We start from the raw sequence: 17,006 nt of genomic DNA, 5'->3' as shown, positions 1-17,006 counted from the left end.
ATGAAACTGTCATTAGAATCTGTTGAAGGCTAAATGCACAGATCATTCTATCCTGATGACTCTTGCAGTATGTTTAAAAGATAACCATTTAACGCTGTTCACTCTTAGAAAGTATTTTTGATTTATATTTTAATTTAACTTTGTGGGAGAGAAGATTATTGCAATTTAACAGAGATCCATAACATACTCTTGGCAATAAGCAATGAAGAGGTAAATTGAATGATTAATTTCATACTGAAATCAACCTATGCTGAAAGTAAAGAACCACCTTTTGCTCTCTTTTGGATGATCGAGCTCCCTTGCTTTGGAACAGTTAATACTTGAACAAATCTCTCCTTGTTTGGAACTTTAGATTTGAGGAACAGACCAAGACAGATGGTTTCTTTCTCTGTAAGCTATTGATTAATGGATTGTACTAAATGGTGTGACATGCCCTTTAAATGGAATTTACAAGTAATATATTGTATGGCAACTGCATTATTAATGATTTTGATACCTGGTATTTGTGTCTTCCTACTCTGAATTCTTCTTATTTATCCTGATGAAGGTGGAGGACAAAAGCTGGTTCCCTCCTGCTTGCTGGGTTTTGCTCTTGCAATCATACACATTCCTAGGCTTATTTTCTTTATTCACATTACATCTAGCCTGACAACTTCCCTGACTGTGTGCCAGTACAAAAAAGCAAAAAAAAATAATCTTCCTTTGCAAGAAAATTGCCGAAGCCTCTAGATAAATATATCTATGTAAGAATTGAAGATGACTGGAGAGTTCACTCTTCATTATTAAAATATGTTTACAGTCCTACATAGAAGCAAACAGAGAGAATCAAATCTTGCATTTTGACTTTTTTTATTACTTAAAACTTTCTCTACTTATTTTTCCTGCACTTTGAGAGGCAGACTGCACTACAAATGTACTTATTGGGTTTACAAAACGGTAGACTTATGTATGAAAGACTGAAATAAAGGGCAAGGGAATACTAAAAAGCAATTAAGCAAGAAGGAAAACGCAAACTACAGTATTGTTCATTTCATATTATCCAGTCGTTCAAGGAGAGAATTCTGAACTCCCAGAAACAGAGGAATAATTCACAGAAAATAAAGACATTGCAGATAAAAATATGCTTAGCCTCCACCAGAGAAAGCATTAGGGAGATGCTTATTTCAGACCCTTCGCTTACAGTATCTGAATTGTTAGAAGAGAAAAATATGCTATCAAACTGATGAGTTAAAGAACAGTGAATCATCAGAATTGGGTGGAACTGCTGAGGAAACTTACAAGTGAAGTAACTGGCATCAGCATGAGTGGCATAACATACTCATTAAAGTATTTTGCTGTCACTCCATCCAAACCAAGGACCAGGCTCAAACAAATAATAATGTCTTGCAGCTTTACAGACCGATATCAGATATTGAAATTTATCTTTCCTTAAATAGCTCAGAATGATACAGAAACAACAGATTAGAGCTATCACCTGTTCAAAACATCCTAACATCAGCATACATATCTAAATGAACATGATATAAGGACTGGAGGTAATTGAAAGCCAGAAGTGCCACTCTTCACGAATCTGTGAACTTGTAAAAATGCTTTACCCATTTGAGAATTAATGTTCTAGCTTCCAAAATGAGATAATGGGAAGTAAAATCCTTAAGTGATGGCTTGAAAAAAACAAAACATTCAGTGTTGCAATTTTCCAGGAGGTCCAAGACTCGCACTGAGGCACCATCTCAGTTCACCTCCATTTACAGGTACCAACCCTGCTGGACCTAAGGAACAGAGCAGGAACCAGGTAGGCACAAACTCTGGGAGCTGCATCCAGAGAGAGACACCAGAGTCGGGAAGTCAGGGATCTTTCATATTCAGCTCTGCAGCAGGGAGCCAGCAAGTCCGATCACTTGAGCGAGTGTAAGGTGGTGATTTTGCCTCAGAATGGAAGATGCTTGAAATTCAGGCTCCAGATAAGGAAGCCAGACAAGCTAAGTTTTTTTTGTTGAAAATAAATTTCTCCTCCTACCCTGCAAAGAATTAAATTCAGCAAAATTCTTGTGGAAATAGCCAGTGTTATTGAAAAACAGATTGCTCCAGTAGAGAAAGGAAGAGAAGTAATTACCATTGCTGACCAACAGATGTGAAAGTGTGGGTGTGCTCTCTGCTGAGCATGTCAGTATACAAACTTACATTCTATGTAATAATTATATTGTTCTACCTTGTGCCATGGTGTGACATACAAAATCTCAGTATGTCAAAAGACCACTAGAAGAAGAACAAATAACAAACTTGGCTGTAAAAGCTTTGAGCAATGAAGTAAAAATAGATACAATTCAACATTCATCAAAGTAATTTCAATTGCTGCATTCCAATGAAGAATATTACTTACAAGCATTTAATTCATCTAGAAAGAATTCTTTAAGCCCTTAATGTTTTAGAAAAACTCATGAGAACTACATTTCTTAAAAATTATACCAGAGAAGGTAGCTTTTTCTCAACCAGTTCTTCAGTCTCCAAGCACTGTTTGAGCAACAGTCCGCTGAAGACACTGGAAACACTTCCATGAACTTCACTGTGACTCTTCACATATTGTGCAACACTGAAAGCAAAGAAGGTCTTGATAGCTAAGACGATGGGTTTTTAAGCCTAATTGTCTTTTCAGGTGTTTTCATGCAGAAGTTGAATTTTCTTGAATCCATTGAGTGGAATGTATTGAAGTTCCTTAAAGTAGACATTATGTTGGACTTTGTTTTTGCATCATTAAGCAAGTTTGTTTTTCTGTTTAACATGGCTTTTATACCATTTTCAACAGCATGGTAAATGTCCTCCATGTTCCAGTTAAACGTCAAACTACCTGAGATGCTAGCTGTGTTTAGGTGCACAAAACTTCATCTCTGACATATATGTATGTAATGGTTTGAGAGCCCCAAAATCCAATTCCCAAGTCCAAGCCCCCCTCCCACATCTCAACCCAGTGTGAGATGGGTTTTCCAGACAACACACGAGACTCAATATGGGGGGAAGGGATTATATTACAATCACTGTACAAATAAATATTAAACACAAATTAATATTAAACACATAATCATAACTATATTTTCTATGACAAAGCAGTATTTACAACGGATCAAATCTCTTCTCCCTCCAAATACAAGTCCAGGAGGGAAGAAGGAAGAGATCCTCTCCACTCTCAGAGCAGCAGTCTCTCTAGGGCAGCAGTCTCTCTCTCTCTCTCCCATGCACCAGCTGTGGCTGTATCTTTTGTCATTACAACGAGGGAGGCCTCCAAGTCCCTCTCGTCCCTTCAACTCCAGGCAAGGGTCTTTCGCTTCCGTGGGCTGCATTCACCATGACAAAGGTCACTTCACCACGTCATATCAACGAAGCGCAGAAGCCTTCATGACGGTCCATATCCTCAGGGGATTCAAACTCCCTTGCAGAGCTCCCGTGCTCTGATCTCAGGCTGCTAAACGGGGTGGGGTGGGGGGAGAAGCCCTCCTCTGCATTCCATTCTGGCCATCCCAGTCCAGCTCCAGGATGCCTGAGCTTCTCAGCTCCTCTCTGCAGTGCACGCTGCATTTTAGGACTTCCATCCAGTAGGAGTCCATCCTCTCCACTTAGGAGGGATCTCAAAAGGAGTTTGGGGGTTTTGGTTTTCAGTTCTTACCCCACAACTCTGTCCATGGAGATTAGTTCTGCTCTGTGCCGGCTCTTTTTCTCTCCTTGCAGGAGTTCTCTCTGAGTTGCTGTATGCTTGTCTTTGCTGCTTGTTCTTATCTTTTTCTGGCTCTCTGCCATAGCCTCCAGTCAGTGCTGTTTCTGCCACTGCTCCTGCTGCTGCTCACAGTGGAGAAAAACTCCCAGCTTCTCAGCTACAGATACTTAGCCCAGTCTAACACAGTTCCAAGTCCCTGTAGCCCCCAAGCCAGGGACTGGGGGGGGCCTAGCCCCCAATGGGGCTCCGGGCCCCTTCCTCGTGGCTTACAACATGACCACTTCTCCTCCAACAACGACAACAACCACAACAACTACCTTCTTTTCCGATCTGGGTGATATGTTTACATTTTACAGGAGTGCTGGTTGGCTCTACCCCAGGGGTCACCACCCGCTGGAGGGGGTTACCATTTTATAACTCTAGGGGGAAAACTGTTTTTCCCCCACCACAATGTATAACATCACAGTCAAATGAAATGTTAATCCCAAAGCAACAATGAACATTGGAGTTGTGATAGAGGATTGCCATTATGAAAGAAAGCTACTCTTTTTGTAGACTCCATAAGAAGAACTGGATAAAATCAGAAGTCATCTGATACGTAAGGCCAGTCTATACAGAAACTGATCCAAACTCTTCTTAAAGTTTTAAAAACTGGTCAATATCTAATTCCAAGTTATTTTAATTGATCATTTTTTTACAATCTATTTATACTCAAATAAAAAAAAAAAAATCTTAAGGTCTTTCAGTCCATTTGAAGACAGTAAGTATCAGAATTTTTTTTTTAAATAAACACAGTATCATGGAATTTTAATGTCATTAATGAAAACAGAATACAAATCAGAGTTTCTAATCTACCAATGAAAAGAAATGGAAAAAAAAGAAAAAAAAAGCCTTGTAAAAATTATCTAAACATCTGAACATTTAAGCATGCGCATTCTGTAACGTTTTATCTACTTATCTGCATTTTTTTACAGTAACCTATTATTTTGAATGGGATTTCATTGATTTTTGAGTTAAAGGTAAGTGGTGAAATTGGAAGCCCTCTTTTCCCTTTTTTAATAGAAGTAATAATAACAATTGAGGAACATGATCATTTTATCCAAAAGTATGCTATTTCCTTATAAATCACAAGATTGATATAACAGAAATTAAACTGACAAAGAAAAATATTGCAAAGAAATAAAGTAAATTTACCAATAGAATCAGTTTTAGAAAGACGTGTAAACAATTAGGTACATTTAATACTTTTTCAAAGGCCAGATAACAAAGTGAAGGAATGTATTTCTTTCATTAGCTTACCCAGTCCTATGCTCCATATTACCACCTAGGAAAGGTTAATATATTTGTGTGTTGAGTCCAGAGCTAGCAAATGCCCATGAAGAAAAATAAAAAATAGTCTCTTTTATCCAAAGCTTTCTCATTTGCTTATTAAAACAATTTGAAAAGTCAAATGATTGCCTTCAAGAACTGAACTGTTTGAAATGATTTGAAATTCTCCTGATTTAGGAGCACTGCAAGATGAATATATGTGCAAATAAAACAAAATTAACTATAACTTCTCTACAATCACTTGTTTCAATTCGCTATAAGCCACATTTTTGTCCCAAATTATGTCTTTCTGAACTGATTTTGTATGCACTCTCTAAAGATTTCTTTTTCAAGGGACAATATCTGTAAAGGAGTGAAGATTTTTTGAAGCTCAACTTATGCAGAAGACAATAATATAAATTATATACATAATTCCACACATATATATTGTCAACATACAGGAAACAGAAGTTTATATGTGCTTCACTGGAGAAACAATGGTGTCTAAAATTGAAATTCCTAGCTTTGGACCTTCTGTGGGCAAACTCAGTGTTGATGAAAGCAGAAACCCTAACAGCACACCAGTGACGAATGTGGCACGTGGTAACCACAGTTCTCATTGCCGCATAATTTGGTGGTGAAACACATACAGCATGTCATACATTCCCTGTACTACTCCCACTATACAGATAACTATATATCATAGTAAGGGACGGCCATAGTCAACATTCTAGTAACAACTTCTTCTACTCTATGAAGTGGCCATGGCAACAGGACTACCTTTCCAATTCTTCCTTTTACCTTCCCAAAAAGCATTAGCAGAAAATGTCTTTCTATGGTATCTTTTCCTTGATAAAAATGTTGATTTCAAAAGGATTTAATTTGGAAAAGAAAGTAGTCAACACCTACTGATATCAAGAGAGTGCCCTGTATCTTTCAGCATCTCCAGAGAGAAAAGTTACCTCTTTGGAATGAGTATATTTTTGTGTACCTTTGGGGGAAAAAAAATAAAAGAAAAAAAAAGAAAAAAAAAAAAAAAAGAAACAACACCAAAATGCTCCAATCAAGGTGAGACAGTTATTTTCTCTTTTGTGGGACAAATACATATATATCTATAGATACATGTCAAAATAATAAAAACAATCTATATATTATCCTCTTTGGAAACAGGAGAAAGCTACGAGCAATGATCAATGTATGGCTAGTCAGAATAATGTAGGAATGAGATAAATTACAGGTAAGAATTCAGAAAAGTGCAAACACAATAATCCCAAACACACTGTCAGTGGCATGTACCAAGTTCTGTATATAAGAAATACCTGATTGCATTTAAAACGCAAGCTGAGTCCTGTTTAATTCAAGACCTCAAGTAAAAGATACTTGGCCTTTCCTCCTCTCCATCACAATGAACCTCTACATGCTGACGGCCCAGCCTCTGGCTTGTATGGCAAGATAACCAGCAACTTACTGCAACAGCATCACAATTGACACTGTGCCAGCAGTGACGTGTCTGCAGTGCCAATTAACTGCAGGATCAGTGCTCTGCCCGACCTGCCCAGAGCATCCTCCAGCCTTGTCAAAATACCTGCTCTTCCCCAGGGGAACCTGAGATCCCTGGGTGGGGTGATAATGGTTTCACAGTGCCACAAGGAGAGGTTGTCCCCCTCCTTTGACTTTGAAAAGAAGGAGTTATCTGCCTTTCCTCAGGAAGCAGAAGGTCAGGGAACATCCGCATTTAAATCGAAAACAGTTAGCAGTGCTAACACCAGGAGCAGCTCATAATTAGGGATTATTAGCACAGCAATATGGAATGATTGATACAGAGTTGAAGCTAATGACTTCAAGATGATTAGGTCATTTTGTCACCAGTTGTTTACTCTGTCTTTAGACACAAAAATCTCTGTACTTTAACCACTGCAGAGTTCTGTATGATGCCTGATGGATAGGAGAGTATGAAGGGTAATGCTGTAATACTCTGTAAGCTGAGCACATAGGAAATAAATGCTGAAACTAAAGAAAAAGCTTTGTATTTGTTTAGGTGAGCAAGCTGCAGCACAACTGAGGATTGTTTTAACTGTCTATTCCAGGAATTTCTGCAGCAGACTCAAGTGCCACACCTGTGAGGTTTGAGCTGAATTTACCATTTTCAGTGGTTACAAGAACTCTTTTCTGTTCCATCTTTTTTCCTTTAGAAGCAAAGTTCAGAATATGTTTGAAGGCAAAAACGTGCAAGCAAATCCACAAAAATCTTTCTAGGTGAAAATGTCTGAATGTACCTAAATGAGGTGGTACAAAACTATCCTGTAACAAATCCAGTCTTCTGACTTGATTCAATATGGAATGGGAGCACCTACTTGTACCTTCAAAGGCAATAAGCCTTAATCACCTACTTAAGATAAGCATGTTCTCACATTCTCACATTTCTCAAGAGGGAAAAAACCCCTTACCTCTCCAAATGCCTTGCTGAACCAAATCTTCAATAATGACCTTTGAGCAACTGCAAATGAACCCTGAGTGAATGCTGAGTCAGCAGAACTGTTAGGCCTCCTGCATCCGCTTCTTCAAAATCAGGGGGAAAAACAGCAAAACCTAGGAAAAATCATTTCTCCGTATGCCCTAAGGGGTGTGAGATACCTCACCAGTCTCACCTGTGAACTCTTCATTGCTTAAGATATGCAACACACCCCAGTTGCTTTATACCCTGAGCTCAGGAAGATACATGAGCTGGACACTGGGATCACAATTAAAGGGTTTTCCACTCCAGTGATGGGAAAGTAATCAGGGAAGATGAGGCACTGGAGGGCAGCCCTCTGAGAAATAAGGGAAGAGGCAGGGAGGGAGCACAGGGCCATGCCTGATGCCATCTGTCATCACTGCAGCTGCCTCACAGAAGACAACCCTGAATGGAAGCCTGTTAATTTCTTTGTAAAGTATCTCATTAGTCCCTCCCTTCCTGAGCTGCCTCCCTATTAAAATGCAATAAATTAATTCTGCCATTCCCAGTTCCAGTCTGTCTCCTTACTGAAATGAAGATGAGTCATGCTGGTCAGGACTCAAGAGAGATCATTATACAAGGGCCAGGGGAGGTATTTAATTTCCTGACTGCTGAGCTGCCCTATCTGTAGTAGACATGGAATCTCCCATCCCTCCTTTTGCTCTAGGAAACTTTGGACAAAGAATAAGAAGGTATGGAAAATGTATGTATGAACTCTCTGTGTAGCACTCTATCGAAATGTACATATGACTGACAAGGAGCAATGAATTTGAGGGGTCTGATAGTGGACCAGATTCCAGCGCAGTAACCCCTGGGTTCAGGACAGTGTTTACTGATGCTACCAAAGATGTACACGCTAGTATGAGTGCTCTCTTCACCTGTTCATGGGGGTGCCTGGCTGTGCCAGTTGTGCAGAAAGGACATGCTGAAGGGCTGCAGCCAAGGATCTGACCTCATTCTCTGCAGTGAGTGCTGCTTCTGAGAGGAAGCACAGTGTGGATAGTTTTGATGAGGGAGTTAGCATGTAAGGGGATGCCCTTTACACCTCTGAAAGAATAAGAGAGGATCAATATTAAAACCTACAGATCAAGGTATAATATTCTTATTGTAACTCACCTGAAACACTGAAATATACCAAGGAAAAGTGTTTAAAATTATAGAAGAAAGCACATTCGACCCTGTATATGGGATTGTCCTTTCTACCTCTCAGCCTGCACCCAGCAATAAAGGGGTATTTATGATTGAAATTTCAATTTCTACTTTCCTTCCTCCACTTGTACACACAGAAACACATTTCTGACTTCCATCACACACACACTCACACACAGCCACACTCTGCTGATTTCCACCGGGCATTTAATTTCTGGCAGGCATCTTATGGGTCATAATGAATCTGAGAATTTGACTGATTTTTCTTTTAGCACTTTACCCTCTTAAACACTGACAGGATCTCAGAGCCCCTGCTACTTTTCACAGCCAGCTAAGTGATGCATTGATGTCTCGCCAGCCACATTTGAATTTAGTTTTGTGCAAGACAGAAACATCTTCTAGATTGCTGGATTTTAATTGGGTAAGGAAAAAAGCAAAAAGCTATGAGTATTCTGAGCAAAAATATCACATATTTTATCCACCCTAACTTAACTTAGTGTTAGCAAAAAAAAAAGAACTTTCTTCCCCACCATAATCACTATCCTCCCTTCTTTTTTCTCAGAACAAGTAATAACTGAGATTACAGCTAAAGGATACATACTTTTATTTTTATTTTTATTCTTAAAATTTATGTGTTATGTTTCATTTACATCAGAACAACAGCCACCCCAGGGAAAATCCTCATTCCACTGTTCTGCTGTGCAATAGTTGAGAGAAAATAAATTAATACCAAATGCTGTATATGCTTAAATAATGGCCATTCCCCATACCTCCCATGCTCCAAATGTTGTCCTTAAACAGAAGCAGAGTCATTCTGTGCATCTGTGCTACCTGTAGCAGGCAGCACCACTACCAAGGATCATAGAGTATACCCAGACAGAATCTCCCAGTGTGGAGTCTGCCCAGAAAATCTGTGCTTGTAGGAAATCTTGGGTACCATTAACATTGAAATCTATAACCAAGTAATTTTTTAAAAAATTTCTGAGATAAAAAAACCCAAATCAACAAGAGTACTGAGGTACCCCCTCCTTTCCCTCCTTTCTTATTTGTCCTAAGGTGTTTGGGGGGGGGGGTGTCCCTTCTTTTTTTTTTTTAATATATTCTTCCATATAGAAACAGTGTTTCAGGCAACACAGTCATTGCATTAAACAATAGCATCAGCGCAGATCAACACAGAGCAGAGTTGAGGTATCTGTGAGAGAGCATGGTTCAGGTGGGTGATTCACTATGTAACAGAAAGAACTAGGAAGAAGAAATTGTGAAGGCAAATATCTCTGACCCTCTCAAAGACGTCTCTCCAGCTGTCTGTCCATCCTAATCATTGGCATTTACCATCCAGTTAGCTGCATTGGCAAACAAAGAGTAATTCTACAGCCTACAGAGAGTAACTGTACTGCTTGCCCAAGAATCTGTAGAGGTAAAGCTCTTCCAAACACCCATGAGAGCTTTCCCACATCACACCCAAACTGGGTGGTTGCCGATTGGCTGAATCAGGGTCACAGCACAGCAATCTCATTGCTGCCATCTGTAGTGGCAAAGAGTCCTATGAATGCAAGACACAGGAACCAATGTCATCACATCTGAGCAAATATAAAATACACATTTCTGTAAATGATATGCAACACTGAGAACAGAAAGTTCCAGTCAGAGAAAGAAGAGGAAAAAGATATCAGATTAGAGCAGACTGCAACCACTAAGATAATTAATTTGATTTTGAGTCCACTCTCAGGTTTGCCCTTGAAATGAACACAGTCCGGACAAATTTTTCCACGGCTTAAAAATTATTGACCTCTGGTATTCAGACTCAAAGTAGAAGCCATGGGTGGCAATGGTTGGCTTCAATTAAAGGTTTGAACACAGTTTCTACGCCCTTCCAAGATGATACCCTAATCACTGGCCTCTATCAGAGCTCTACCTCCATCTCCAAAGCTTTTCTAGATGGTATGAAATAGCCACTGCAATTTAGAAGTGAAATCTCATTAGCTTACTAGTTCCCCAGCTGCTGTGCTCTCCACAGTTTGTTTCTGGGTTTTCTTCCATGTTGGCTTTATACAATATTATACAATATGGCTTGTCTATGGATACCTGAAGAACTCATTACCTTTTTGAGCATTTGTGTGCTGTGCATTGAGTGTCATGTGCTCACATTTACCAATGGAGATTGAGGAAAGTGGAAGGTGAGTTGTTATTGCAAGGTAATCTCTAATTTGCACATATGTTCAATTTTAGAAGGGGCTATGCTCAGAGGTCTTAAAAGGGTGCTGGCTTCTAAGTACATTTGGGAAGCTTGCAACAGAGGCTTGCTGTTTGATCTCTTCTTCAAATCTCTTTCACTTCTTTAATAAAAGAAAAACTATGCTAATAATCCAGGTAGATGATTTGTGAATTTTCAGTACACTGCTGCCGCTGTTAAACCTCTACAGATTAAATCTACAGATCTGTAATTTTAGATTCTCTCCTTATATTAACATTCCTAGGTATATGGCATAACCTACTACTGATATTTACATTTAGCAGTTTCACTTTGTATCCTTGTTAAAAAGGTTTTTCACCTAAAAAACATGTACATATAGAAAACTACAGAGAGGTACATTTGTCTGTCTCAGGAGGATAAAGAGTAAAGAAAATGATGACAGAATATGATTCAGTGCATCCAGAGTGGCTGAATATTTTGCATGTGATCGCTGAAAGGCAGGTGCCCACCCCTTTATTCAGAAGGGAACCTCTGCACTGGATTTGGGCTCTATCTTTTGCTTTTTTCATCAGCCGCACAGAAATATAATTGAAGAGATGTGGAACTGAATACTTTTCGTTATAGCTTTTATAAGAAATTCAATCTAAGATTTTGAAAACTGTATTCTCTGCATACCACAGTGGTCTCTCTGCAAGAGACCTGTAATTCTGAGGCAGCATAAAGGGGCTGTATGAAAGGCCCATTAGCAGAAAATTCTCCAATTGGTAGGAAACTCCCTTTCAGTGGCAGCTAACACAAGCTGACTCTTGCCCTGTACCTCTTTCCTGGCCTGGGAAAGGTGATATGTCAGGGTCAGAGGCTTTGACAGAGAGGAGTTAAACTAGGCATTTTTGGGGTCAGAGTCTATTAAAGGATGTCAGCTAAACAGTGGAATTAGAGCAACCCAGGTGAGCAATATCTCAGTTTGGGCTGGGCATGCTCACAAAGAAATCATAAATGGGCTTATCAACATTGATTACAGTGATTACAGTGGGTGGGTGAGTGGGTGATGTTAGATGCCTTGGTGGGTGATGCCTTGGTGCATCAAATGAAATCTTTCTTTTTCTATTTTTTTCCCAGAATTTGCATGAGTGTTTATAAGTGATTCCATTTTTATTCTAAAATATTGTGACCAATATAGTTACATCAGTTCTGTATCTCCCTACTATTTTGTGGAGCAAGCTACTCTCAAGTGGGGATGAGAACAGAGAACAGGCAGTGAATTAAAGAACAGTTTAAAAAGCAAAACAAAGCAAAACAAAACCAACAAAACCCCAAATACACAAAAATTGTTTTCCATTATGTTTTGTTTCGTAAATGTATGTACAGTCAAGAATTACTAGAAATGAGGCATAGATCCTCAGTGGACAAAAAACCCCTTACATATGTATATGTAGGTATACTTATAAATATTTGTGTGTGTGTACGTGTTTGTCCATTTATGTTGTAAACAAACTGCCACAGTTTGCACTAATCACAGACATTTGGGGTAGAGGTCCAACCTGTGACCAGCCCCATAGCAGGACAGGCTGCAGCTATTACCACCTTGAGAAATTACCACTGACACAACCAGTAACATATTTTTCCAATTAGTTTGAGGGAGGAAATGAGACATTTTTCTTCGTTAATGCCTCTCTCTCTTCCTCTCTTTGCCCATCCATTTTATGCTTCCTGATGGTGCTCAGGAGGCTGTCAGGTTCCCTCCAGCACACTTCCTGCTTCCACCCAGCAGGAATAAACTGTTAGCGCTTTGTTTGAAATGATTCCTGAGAAGTCTGATTCCTCTCACCAAAATATGAATAATTGTAGTATTTGACTCTTGGCTTCCTCCTCAGGGATTGTTCTGAGTTAAACAGTTATTGAATTTATCCTGACAGAGATTGCCAAAGAAAACTTTATTTGAAGGACAGAGGGGGGAACAAACTGTTTGCTGAACTGAAAAAAGTTTGAAATACTATAAAGGGAGAGAAAAAGTCCCATAATGGAAGGTGGAAATCTGGGACAGACAAATCAGGCCATAAAATGTAAGATCAACACAGCGGTGGAAAGCAGGAAAGCATATCCTGGGCCAAACATACCAATGGAGACTATTACACACATGGACCTCAGATGTCATATACAACATGCATCTGCAAACCACCTCATACTTCAAAGTCCCACATTACACTAAACTCAACAAGTCCATGCTGGAAATGAAGAGGCCTGAGTCAACACTGCTAAGTGCTCAGTGACTCTAAGCATATAGACATCTTCAACCTTATGTATCCAGTCTTTCATTCCTAATCTAAGGCCACTGCCTTTCCTATTTTAAACACCAAGGACATGGCTCTGAGTCAGGAAAATGGAGTCACCTTTCCCAACGTATCTGTGTAACGTGTGCCTGTTAATCACACAGCATCCAGTCCCAGTGAAGAGGCAGTAAAGCATGTCAGAAACAACACTGCTCTAAGAAAGGGAGCTTAAGTTTCTTTGGGCCTATGCACCATCAAGTACTAACAAGGTGGCTTTAATAACACTAAAGTGAAAGTGCTAGTGAGCTCCACCCAAGACAGGTGACTTCAAATGTCCCTGTCACCTACAAGCGCAAAGCTCAGGTGTGATTTTCAAGTCTTCTGGTTTCCATTTGAAAAAGACGAGCATAAGTACTTGAAAGAAAGGTGCTTTTTAGGTGTCTGTAAAAGGTGTCAGAGATTTTACAACAAAGTCTGCTTTTAGTTAGATGTTTAGCTTAGCTGTGAAATTGGTAGGTGGTCCCCTACATGGAGTAGTAACGTCACACTTTGGCTTGCACATAAATTGTGTCACCTGTCACTAGTAATGATGCGGCAACAAAAGCCTAAAAGAGGATCCCTTACAACTGAAATATTCTGTTCTTTTCTGTTCTATTCTGTTCTATTCTATTTGTTTTTCAAGTGAGCTGATCAAATGATGGGAGATAACATATAGTCCTCTTTCTTAAAGGGGTTGGAAAGCACGAGACTTTCAGCTTTATTTCAGCAGCCCATCTTTCCAGGTGTTTCCCCATAGTTACAAAATGTGCGTGTATGCAACAGTGAGCTGTAACATTTTCCTCTGCTTTTGCAAAAACACCATGAACCTGATAGATGTTACCATGTTAGCCATAAATGGCACTGACTAAGATATTTCAGACCTGCATTGTCACAGAATCTGAATGGCTCACAAACCGATTGAAGTACGCAGTCACATTTTTCTAGTAACGTAAAGAAATGCTGCCATCACCATGGAACTTAGCCTAATGAGAGGAAAACAATGCACCATCAGACACAGACTCTGTAATCTGTCCCATTCTACATCCTAGAACATCAGAGCCCATCTGCAAGCACTCACAAGACCAACAATAGCTGTTGTCTCCATTGGCAGTCAGGTGTTTTGTGTGGTGAGAACCAAGGCTGTGTCCTGGTCACCAGGAGAGCAGTCAACATCACTGCCCTGCTTCACTCTCATGGCTTTTTAGGGTTCCTGACCTGTGCCCATAACTTCAAGAAAATATCCTCTCCTCTACACTGACAGGTCATTTTCCTCCATCACGAGGATCTATTAACGGCACTCCAAAAGTCTTTGCAAAGACTTCCATTTTTCCCGTGAATTTTCTGCACCAGCTGATACACTTCATGAGAATTCATAAATTCCCTCAGAGGCAAAAGTGAGAGCATGGTGGTGGGGAGACCTACAGTTGCAGACATTTCCTATGCTATCTAAACCCACCATAAGGCACAGGAAGGGTATTGTGGGACCAACAGACGTGATAGGACTACTAGCCTGGTGGTACCTTGTGTGTTCACTGAAGTTTAACTAAATAGTAGGAATGCCAAATTGTCATCAAAGTGAAAACAGTGGCAAACATGGTAAGTGCTGCTGACCTTTCTTTCCATACTTACCTATAGTCTCCCGGTATTTTACTTACAGAGTCACACTCTACCTCATATTTCTGCATTCCCTTCTCCTGTTAAAGAACAATCGGCACATTGTGTAGACCCTGGAAAATCTTCTGTATTGGCAATAGTTAGGAGTGTCAGTAGTGCTGTGACTCTGAGGAAAGAAAAAGGGAAGGATTAACACTTTTACTGAGACTGGAAATGTTAAGATTTTACAGTCAAGCCCACAGAACCTGAAATTTCTTAGTACTTCTTGAAGTTACTTCTTACTTAGTTGTAACTCTTACTAAGTTGTAACCAGGCTGCAAATAACTGTAAATATCAGTACATTATAAGCAACAGAGATCAAAGTTCTGTTTGTGGCATATTTTGCCATTTTTTCAAAGGTTTTCACTAGGATCTCACAAAATCTCTACAACAAGTTGCATTTGTGCATGGGGAACAATTGTGACAGTGGTCAGAAAATGGAAGTGTTTAGACTACTAAGGAAGGGAGGTAAGAAGATGCTAGACCAGATTTTTATGAATCACAAAATCAAGATCAGGATCATAAGTGCTTTCAAATAATGATTTCATTCTATATAAAGGCTATAGTCCACTGATAATCAGGTGCTTTCCACAAAATAGTCTCCCATATTACACCTTACAATTTGGATTTTCCCTTCCTTGTTCATTTTGGAGAATGAATGAGTGTGAAGGCAGGCAGAGGACAGGACATGGGTCCAGTCTGTGTCCATGGTAAGCTTAGAGAATCCACATGTTAAGGATCACCTTCTCAACTCCCAAATATCCGTGAACATGAGGTAGAAATATGAGAAAAATCTGAACCGGTGATCTCCTGAGCAATGGAGTGAAAACGAGGAAAGAGAGGCCATAACTGTTGTCCCACTACACCACAGCATCCTCATGCTGATCATTAGCAAATAAGAAGTGCTTTTTCAGCAGTGGACATTCAAAACCAGTTCCTTTTCTATCACAGAGCAATCATAACATTACACAAAACCAGAAGACCAGTCATGCTATATCAGATGAAAGTCCCTCTCTGCTAATACCTAGGGAGGAGTGTAAGAATGCAGTAAATGTGATTTCCTCAGTGCCTCTTGCAAATTTTTTTAATGTGAAACTCAGAGACCTCTGAAGCCAAGTATGGTTTCTATGAATACAATGACTCTCAATGGACTCCTCTTGCAAGAACTTATCCTGTCTTATCTCAAATATATACAAACGTTCAGCCTACGGCAAGGAGATTTGCACTCCAAGGATTCAAGACCCAACTCTGATCTGACACAGTTATGTCATCTTGGCTTGGAGTTCTCAGGAAATCATTTACCTCTGAAAAAACAACTGTGAGAAAGTCTGTAGAACAAAGACCTTACAGATAAGAATGGGAAAATTACAGAATTAGAATTTTTGGGCCAGTGACTGCAGGTAGCTCAGAGATTCAAGAAGAAAAACACCAAAGTGGAAAGGTATAGAATCCTAAGGGGAAAACCAGGGAAACAGCACCATAGAGGATTGGCTCTAGGGAGCAGCAGGAATCAACCTTTCCACTCCCGACCAATGCCTGTTTTGCCAGGAAGGATTCTTGGGGGACTTTATTGGGTGATGATCCTGCCAGCATTTAGCCTTCTAGCTCTGTAAATCATCTCTCTCATCTGTGTTATCTAATAAATATTTATTTTATGCTTTTAAGTCTTCTTGCAGAGTCTTTTTGCAGACAACTAAGGTGCCAAAATGCAATGTCTCAATAAGGGAGGTTTGCACTGTTCAGAGTACAAGTAAGGCACTCAGAGGTACATGCAGCACATTAGCAAATGTATGGGAGTGAGCCAGGCTTTAGCACGTCAGACTTCTGAGTTAATAAGGCCAGTGACGTCTTCCTAATCCAGGATTTTTACCCAGTATTTCTTTTTTGTTTGCTTTTTTACAGTTGCTGTGCAGAAATAACAACCATATTCTTAGGCCACTATCAAGCCTGACAAGAGACATGCTTAACACCTGCAGATTTTAAGGTCAAACTCTGTTTTCAGCGAACCATTAGTATCATGGAAGTAAATACAGTATTTTGAGAATGAACACTGCTTCCGAAGGAAGAAAAAAAGAAAGACACAGGAAAACTGTCACTCTAAGGTACTCACATTCATCAGATGGAAGTACTTCAGTCATTCGGGATCACATCATAACACAGCACTGTTGGAGGATCAGTCTCTCCTGCTCTTTG

At 39.7% G+C, this 17,006-nt stretch overlaps 1 long non-coding RNA gene across 1 annotated transcript in view; it reads right to left on the bottom strand.

Moving 5' to 3' along the window:
- The window catches only part of LOC135416130 (uncharacterized), a 29,217-nt gene extending 12,214 nt beyond the window's left edge, over positions 1 to 17,003 (bottom strand). Inside the window, exons 1-2 of the long non-coding RNA XR_010431454.1 lie at positions 16,924 to 17,003; positions 14,790 to 14,940 (exon numbers count right to left, since the gene is read on the bottom strand). This is a non-coding gene — a long non-coding RNA (uncharacterized LOC135416130). The remainder of the gene's footprint in view (positions 1 to 14,789; positions 14,941 to 16,923) is intronic.
- Between the last annotated feature and the right edge of the window lie 3 nt (positions 17,004 to 17,006).

This window comes from Pseudopipra pipra, chromosome 6 (genome assembly GCF_036250125.1).
Source record: "Pseudopipra pipra isolate bDixPip1 chromosome 6, bDixPip1.hap1, whole genome shotgun sequence".
In the NCBI taxonomy this organism is placed as follows: Eukaryota; Metazoa; Chordata; class Aves; order Passeriformes; family Pipridae; genus Pseudopipra; species Pseudopipra pipra.
Note: the sequence above shows the minus strand (reverse complement) of the source record. Positions and strands in the feature narration are given on the sequence as shown.